The 8764-nt window shown below is 42.7% G+C and overlaps 1 pseudogene; it reads left to right on the top strand.

The window, feature by feature from the left end:
* The first annotated feature begins 559 nt into the window (after nucleotides 1-559).
* The window catches only part of LOC109053219, a 25987-nt pseudogene continuing 17782 nt past the window's right edge, over nucleotides 560-8764 (top strand).

Here is an 8764-nt window from a genome sequence, read left to right as displayed (position 1 = left end):
ACAGGTTTCTGCAAACAGTCAATTGCATCCCTAAATCTCTTAACTTTAGGGTCGTGCACATCTGCCATGCTTGCTTTTTTTTTTTTATAGTTTTTTCATGTATGTAGTTTTGAACTGAATCCTTCATTAAAAAGCAATGGATTGTGGACAATATTAGGTATAAGAGTGTGCACAGTAGATTCACACCTTCAAAAATCTACCTGAAATAATAGACCATCTGGGGGACTTTTTAGCACACTCTCTATTCAACATACTATGCTTTGGGGAAACACTTATTCTCATCTAACATACTATTTTGATGGATAGTATGAACATTCGGAATGCATGTGGCCAGTCAGAGGCAGTTATTCTCCTGGCTAAAAAGTGAACCCCTTTTAATCCTGCCCAGGTATAATGATTTTCAAGCTGTGCGGTGCTTACTGATAATGTGTGATAATGAGTTAACGAGCTGTCCAGGTGGCACAAATTGTTTTCTGTCTGGCTTTAAAAGGTCCTGGTTTGGTTGGAGCTATGTGTATAGTTAGTTTGTTTGTCTCAGTGGTTAAGTTTGTGGTAAAGAATGGGCTTGATTAAACTTACTCTTTATGTGTGTCGTTTTTATCACCACTTACTAGTGGCAAGGTGAGTTTTAATATTTTGTTCTTTGTTTGGTTGCAGGAATTAAATTTTCATGTTTGTTTCAGTATGTGTCTTCTCTTAATATTAGTGATTAGAAAAGCCAATTTTATTGACTCATTCATCAAAATGAATTTTTTTCAAAAAAAAAAGTCTTCATAATGCAGCTAGAACTTGTGACATGTTAGTTACTTAGCCTCTGAAGTCTCTTAGTCTCTTGTTCATTTGTCGCCGTCCCTGCTCAGTATTCAGCTCCATAGGTTAACACATGGCTCTTATGTTACCACAAGATCCCTTTCAAATTAAGAAAACACCAAATACATGTCACGCCACCCATGAGTAGGGTAATTTGTTTATAACCCTTTAATTCTGGACATTAAATTTGAGTCACTCTTTGTTCTCTCTACAGACAGCCCGGCGGAAGGGACACAGTAATCCTGGCTGGTGCATCTAACCCTGTCCCCCCGGGAAAATGATGGGTCTGGTCTCTAACGGGCACCACTTTACTCCAGGATGATGGGTCTGGCTCCCACGCCACCACGACCACAGGATGATGGGTCTGGTTCTAACGGCACCACGACTCAGGATGATGGGTCTGGTCTCTAACGGCACCGGCCAACCTACAGGATGATGGGTCTGGCTCCCAACGCCACCACAACTCGTGTGATGATGTGGGTCTGGTCTCTAACGGCACCACAACTCAGGATGATGGGTCTGGTTCTAATGCCACCACGACTCAGGATGATGGGGCCGGGCTCCCAATGCCACCAACGCACTCCAGGATGATGGGTCTGGTTCTAACGGCACCACAACTCAGGATGATGGGTCCGGTTCTAATGCCACCACAACTCAGGATGATGGGTCCGGTTCTAACGGCACCACGACTCTGGATGATGGGTCCGGCTCCTAACGGCACCACGGCATCTGGGATGATGGGTCCGGTTCTACTGCTACCACTCGACTCTGATGATGGGTCCTGCTCCTACTGCTGCCAACGCACTCTGGATGATGGGTCCGGGTTCTACCGCCACTGCTGCCACGACTCAGGATGATGGGTCTGGTTCTACTGTCACCACAACACTGGATGATGGGTCTGGTTCTGCTAAACAGCACTAGAGAGTCCTTCTTGAATGTCGCTTCAGGCGCTGTCTAGTTATGTCCTGTCAAACGTGTTGTCTAACCAAATAAAGTGGTTTTTAATGATTTGTCTTGGGGTTATGTGTGGGTTTTTTCTTTTCATTTTTAGATAGTTGCTCGTTTACACTTAAGGAAAACAGTCTGAAACTGTGGTATGAGCACACTTGCACCCTAAGAGAGCAGCCACCTGCAAAATGTGATGCAGCTGGAGGAAAACAAAACTAGAGGTATTTCATATTGTGTGATGGGGAAGTACTTTATCCTGGCAGAAAAGCATTAACAACTGCTATAGCGGAGTTCTTTTAGAAAGAAACAACAAGCATCAACAAACATTGACATTTCTCAGCAGCACTGAGTTTATGAACTATTTTCCTTCTAAGATTGATTACTATTAGAGACAAAATTGTAACCTTGTGGCCATCAACTACAGTATCGCATCAGTGCGACACAGATCCCCTAAGGAACAATTCCACTCAGCTCCCTACTCATAGGAGAGGAAGAACTGTATGTATGGAGTACCAAGGCTCAGTACTAGGACCATCACTTTCCACACTTTGTTACCCTTGGGACATTTCATCAGGAAACACTGTTATGCTAATGATACTCAGCTCTATATTTTTTCTCGCTGCCTGGTGAAATTTACCAATTTGAAAAACTAATGGAATGCATAGTTGATATAGAACACTGGATGACGAGCAATTTCTTACTGCTAAATTCTGAAAAAAACAGAGGTGTTGATTATCGGACCTAAAACCTCTGCATGTAATAACCTACACAAACTGTCTAAGACTTGATGGCTGCTCTGTCAATTCTTCATTATCAGTTAGGAACCTAAGGTGTGTTATTTGATAGCTATCTTTCCTTTGAAAGCCACTTTCTAACATTTGTAAAACTGAATTTTTCCATCTCAAAAATATATCTGAGTTACGAATCTATCCTCTCAATGTTAAATGCAGAGAAATGTTAATCCATGCGTTTATGACCTCAAGGTTAGATTAGGTGTATGCTTTTTATTGGGTGGATTTGTTCTGCACACTAACAAACTCCTGGTCCAAAATGTGCAGTTAGAGTTCTACTAACCAAGAATTAATGACCATATTAGCCCTTTGTCTGGTCAACACTGCACTGGCCCCTAGTAAACATTGTATCCTTTTAAAATCTGCTTATTACTTATAAAGCCCTGCACCTCAGTAGTTGGCGAGCTCTTTCACATTATAGTCCGTTCACATCTGTTATTATCTCAAACTCTGAACATTGATAATACCTAGACTATCCAAAATCACCTGTGGGCGGCAGTCCTTTTTCCTATTTAGCATCCCAAACTCTGGAACAAATTTGTCTAACCTGGTTTCAGGAGGACAAACACACCTCTGTCAAGTTTAAATATAGATTAAAAACCAATCTCTCTACAACTGGCTTAACCATAACCAACTAACAACCTTTCTATAATTCAAAGCCAGTAAAGGACAATTGTTTGGCTGCATTACTAAACCTGAACCGGGAACACTTCCCATACAAACACATGTTACTTGTTAATGTTAGCTCGCAGGAATGTCATCTTTGCTAATATTATCCCTCGCTCATTCGTATTCCGAACGCACTAAAGCCCACTTAGATATGGACTGTACTCCAGATCCGAGATAGCTCATTGCAGTCACCCCTATCCAGTCCCTATCCAGCCCCGATGGGGAATCGGCCACCTAGAGATGACCTCTACCAGCCTGAATGTCAGCCGGAGACCAGGACAACTAGCTCAACCCCAGAGACAGAATCCCGCAGTGAAGCGACCCTGGCCATCCTAGACGGCCATCGGGAACAAGATCACAGGACACCATATGAGTCCTCTGCACACCTGAGCTGTGTTTGCAGCCTAGAATTAAACCACACCCATGCTGGTTGGTCTGGCAAAGAGGAGAACTGGCCCCCCGACTGAGGCTGGTTTCTTCCAAGGGTTTTTCTCCCTTTTGTCACTGCTGGAGTTTTGGTACACTGTAAACCATTGGCTGCTTAAGGGCACACACTAGATGCTATAAGGCTGATTTTAAGCCAGATTTGCACCCCCAAATGATGCTTGTTGCAAACAATTTTTGTCAAAAAAATCCTCTATTGTGTGGTGTCATTACGATAACTTAAGTGCTCCCAATCGAGATTCCTCAAATTCACTTATCTGGCTGCCTCTGACATGATGATGATAGCCAATCTTGTGTCACTGTTAGATCTGTCCCTACAATGAACCAGTGTGCTGTATCCTGGTGTGCTTGCATCATCTAGTGTGTACATTCAGGAGGATTATAAGGCTAAAATCAGTCTTCATGTGTCTATGCGTCTTACATGGTTTTAAAGGTACTAAAATTTGAAAATTGACTAGTTCGATGCCAGTTGTAGTTGGGGACACTTGAATGATTGCAGACACTATTGGAAGAGAGCTGAACTGGATGATGACATCACTGAACCATCAATGAACTGACTTTAACTGGAAAGTTATGTTATTGTCCTCTTGCATTATTTACACACTATTTTCCTGTTTGACATCGTGAAGCTGGTGTGACACAATCTGTATTGTATAAAGCGCTATATAAATGATGTCTTGACTAATCCAAGTCTGCATGGCGACTCGCAGCTACAGTTGTCAACGTGCTTTGTTTGCTCGTTTGTTTGTTTGTTTCCTTCTTTTAAAGACTTTTAATATTGTTGGATGTGGAGATTTTTCCTATATCTTCCTTGAAGAATTTAAAGAGGAGAAAATGGGAGTAATTGTTTTATTGACATTGATTCTTCACCTGAGCATGTGCTTGTTCGAATCACCTCAGGACAAGAAATCAGAATTCCTGGGAGTTTCTTTTACGATGGTATAAGCCTAACAGCGTGAAGCAAACTGTAGAACTGTGAAAAGTTTTTCACCTTTTTAGCAAAATCAAAATCACACTGGACAAAATGATTCAACAGTTAAAATTCATAAAGGAGGCATTCGTCAGAGACTGACAAATTTAAGTCTCTCTAAAATCCCTCTTCCTACAATTATTTTGGCAAATGTGCAGTCTCTATGGAAAGAAACGATTGAGCTTCAAGCTATGGTGAAGTTACAGCATGATTACAGGGATGTTTGCTTGATGGCACTCACAGAGACTTGGCTTTCCGAAGGGGATTCCGATTCGAGGCCTACAAATGGATGACTTCGGAGTACCTGTTTGCATGGACTGGGATGTGAAGGAAACCAGTAAAGCGCAAGGAGCTGGGATATGTCTGTATATTAGAGAGAACTGGTGCAAATCATTGTCTGTTTGTCACGGTTGTTTACATTCATCCCCAAGCGAACGAGGACAATGCTGCAAGGGAGATTTGTTGGGTAGAGAGCGGGATTTGCCAGAAGGATGCTAGGACAAACGGCGTTCGAAATACGAAGCCTTCATAGTCTAACGAGCGCACCAGCTCGCTTCCACGTTTGCGCCTTTTTGAAAGCGTTTTTGATCAGCGCCGCTGATCCACGACAACACCGTCAGTAAAACGTCCGAATAATTGAAATCCGGTAAATTAAAAGATCTCTGGATGGTTCTGTCTTACGCATGTTCAGAGTTCATCCATGGGAAATGATCCTGTTTGACAAACAAAAAACAGGAAAAACAAACAAAAACAGTACAAACACTGGAGAGCCAAGCACAGAAGCAGTCGTCTGCGGCGCCATCGAGGTATGTCATTGACCGTGTAGTGCATAAACTACAATCTGTATCTCCTGATCTGTATCTCCTGATGCACCACCTTTTATTCTGGGAGATTTTATAATTGTACATTGGAGAAATCACTGGGCCACTTCAACCAGTATGTAACTTGCCCTACACGTAAGGATAAAATTTTGGACTTTTGTTATGGGGATGATTAAAGTGGCTTACCAGTCACTTGGTACACACCTTTAGGTATCTTAGATCATAATACAGTATTAGTCAACAAGAGTCAAGAGGCATTTATTTGCCATTGCATCGTTAACACTGGGACAAACTGGGCATTGAAATGCTTGTGACGAGGCTCAGAACATACAGGGACATAACAGGACATACACAGACATAGACGTACGTGAGTGGAGAGCAACTGAGCATTTTTGCGTGAATCAGTGCCTCATAGGCCGAAAAGACACAAAACCAAAAGAAGTATATACAAATAATGTGGCTTCAGACAGCTACAATAAAGGGAGACAGTATTAAGAGTAATAATCAGTTTTCCTAAGTAGTCCTAGGTGGGGTACTATTAATTATGTGGGGGTGAGGAGTTGAAATAAGCCAGTGTAAATGTATTGTCCGAGTGTCGACAGAGTACATGACGGAAACTTAAAGTCTGCAGTGCAGATGCAATCAAATACCAACTTAAGTAGCAGCACCACTTTGATTGTATTCCTGAGTTAGAGCAGCAATGTCCCAAATGTCATGTGAGTGTCACGAGGTACTGATAACGAATATTAAAAAGTGGCAGCGGCAAGTACAACAAAAATAAACATAAGACAGCAGTATTCCGGTTTTAGGTGAAGGATAGATGGTTGTTAAGCAGTCGATGGCTTGAAGATAGAAGCTGTTCTTCAGTTGGTTGTCCGTGTCGGATGGATAGTAAGCGTCTGCCAGATAGGCAGTTGGCAAACAGGACTGAGCTCAGGGTTGAGTGCGGTCTGAGATGTCCTATAACGGCTGGGGAGAGCTGGGAGTTTGTGTACCACCAATGATGAGCTCTGATGTTTCCTCACCAAGCGCTGAAGGCTTATTCAGGTCCAACGAAGAGCCAGTTGCCGTACCATACCATGATGCAGCCATCAGAATGCTCGTCTATAGTGCAGCGGTACAAATTTGAATGATGAGAAGAGATTGCCCTTGACTCTCCGCAAGGCAAGGTAGAGATGCTGCGGGCTGTTGCTCATCTATGGTCTCTGAGTGTAGCCAGAAAAAGATCCTCAGACGATGTGAAGCCAAGGATTGTAGCTCTCGAACCGGGCTATACGATAGGCTCTCGATTGGAATTGAAGCAGCTGACCTATAGCATCTCTTGACTTCCTGGAGTCCCCATCAATCTCTTGGTGCTTGCTGACAGTTAGAGAAGATTGGTTATTAGAACACCATGTTGAGTGCATAACCTCATCTCTGTAGGAAATGTCTCATCGCCTGTATGAGAGTCCTAGGAGTAGTAGTATCGTCATGCGCAAATTGAAGATGATGTTGGACGCCTAGCGCTTAGCAGAAGCAGTCTAAAGATGACCGGGGGGTGAGAACAAAGCAGAGGAAAAGTGACTTATCCCAAATCCCTGAGGAGAGACCAGTGAGTGTTGAGTGTAAGTGAGGATGATGTTCTCCCAACCATGTGATTGCCAATTCTAACAACATGGGGTCTGCCGGTCAGGCAAGTCCACGGACCAGGTTACATAATGTGACGTGTTCAGTAACCAGATATTTCAGTTTGGCTATGGTTTGGTAGGGGATCGATGGCGTTAAGATGCAGACTCTAATATATGAACAGCTATCCGCACATAGGGTTCTAATTCCTTCAAGGTTACAGGGCAGCGTGTAGGCCATTGCAATGGCGTCATCAGTGTGATGTCTATTGGCGGTAGAAGCAAATTGAGTGGGTTCCAAGGTGTGTGTCAGGCAGAGAGGAGGCCAGATGTGGGATTTGACTAGCGCTCAAGCACGTAATGATGAATGATGTCAGTGATTACAGGGCGGCTGCACTGCTTTGGCACGCACCTCACCATTGACCCAGGTTTGGTTGCACCTGGAATGATTTTTAACATTAATGGATGGGACCAACATCCTCTGCTGGCATTTGTTAATTGTACGCAGACACAGAATCTGTATATTCCTGTATTGCTGTCCCTGCTGGATCTCTGAAAATCTGCCCGTCTGTGGATTCACGCGAGTTTCTGCAGTGGGAATGCATCTTCACTCCATCCTGAACTGTTTTAGAAACTTTTGTTCCCTGTTTGGGCATGTCTAGCTGGTAACAGCAGTATTCTAATGTGGTCACCTTTGCCGAATGCGAGGGGAAGGGGGTTGTAACTGCCCTAAGTGTTGAATACAGTGATCTAATGTCTATCATCTCGTGTGGGGAAATTTATGTCGGTAGAATTTGGGAAGAACTTTCCCTCATTCACCTGTAAAATCCCCAACAACGATGAAGCCGAGTCCAGAATGAGCAATTTCTAATCCATTTATGTGCTTACGTTTCGTCAGATCTTTAGTTTTGTCCATGTGAGGCGGGATTTAACAACTGTGAGATGATGACGTAAACTTGCGCGGGAGGTAGAATGGGCGCCTTTAAATTGAGAGCAGTTCGATCATCAGGGGGCAGTGTGTGGCTAACTTGTAACATCAGTGCCCCCAGGAGTGTTTACATACAGCACGTGCCTCCACCTCTGTTACTTACCGGAGTTTTAGCGTCTGTCTGGTTAGCAATCAAGCTATTACTTGTTCCTACATATAAACATGTTTTGAAACGGAAAAAGGCACGTTAATTAAAGATGAAGAACTGTGCTGAAGATGTATGCTAATTTTAGTGGTTGTATGGATTTCTACATTATCTGATTGGACAATTGATGAAATAACAGATTAAGTTGTAGTTTTGTGACATTTGTAAGATATGTTAATACCTGTGAAATCGTTAAGAAATTTCCAAATCTAAAATCCCTCTCAAGCTTCTTATGTCAAAAAGAAATAGGGCCTTTAAAAGAGGGATATACATAGCGTAGTCTATGCTACAAAAGACGTACGTGGAGAGCACTGAGATTTTTGAGTGACTTCAGTGCCCATAGGCAGAAAAGACACAAACAAAGCATTATATACAAATAAGTGGCAGTAACAGATACAATAAAGGTAGACAGTATTAAGAGTAATAAGTTTTCATAAGTAAGTGTCTCGGAGCTACATGAAGGAAAATTAAAGTGAGTCTAAAATGTCATTGTAGAGTGTCGCAGAGCTACATGAAGGAAAATTACAGTGGCAGTGCAGATGCAATAAATAAACTTAAGAGCAGCACACATTCT

The sequence above is a fragment of the Cyprinus carpio genome, unplaced genomic scaffold (assembly GCF_018340385.1).
Source record: "Cyprinus carpio isolate SPL01 unplaced genomic scaffold, ASM1834038v1 S000006559, whole genome shotgun sequence".
NCBI lineage: Eukaryota > Metazoa > Chordata > Actinopteri > Cypriniformes > Cyprinidae > Cyprinus > Cyprinus carpio.
Note: the sequence above shows the minus strand (reverse complement) of the source record. Positions and strands in the feature narration are given on the sequence as shown.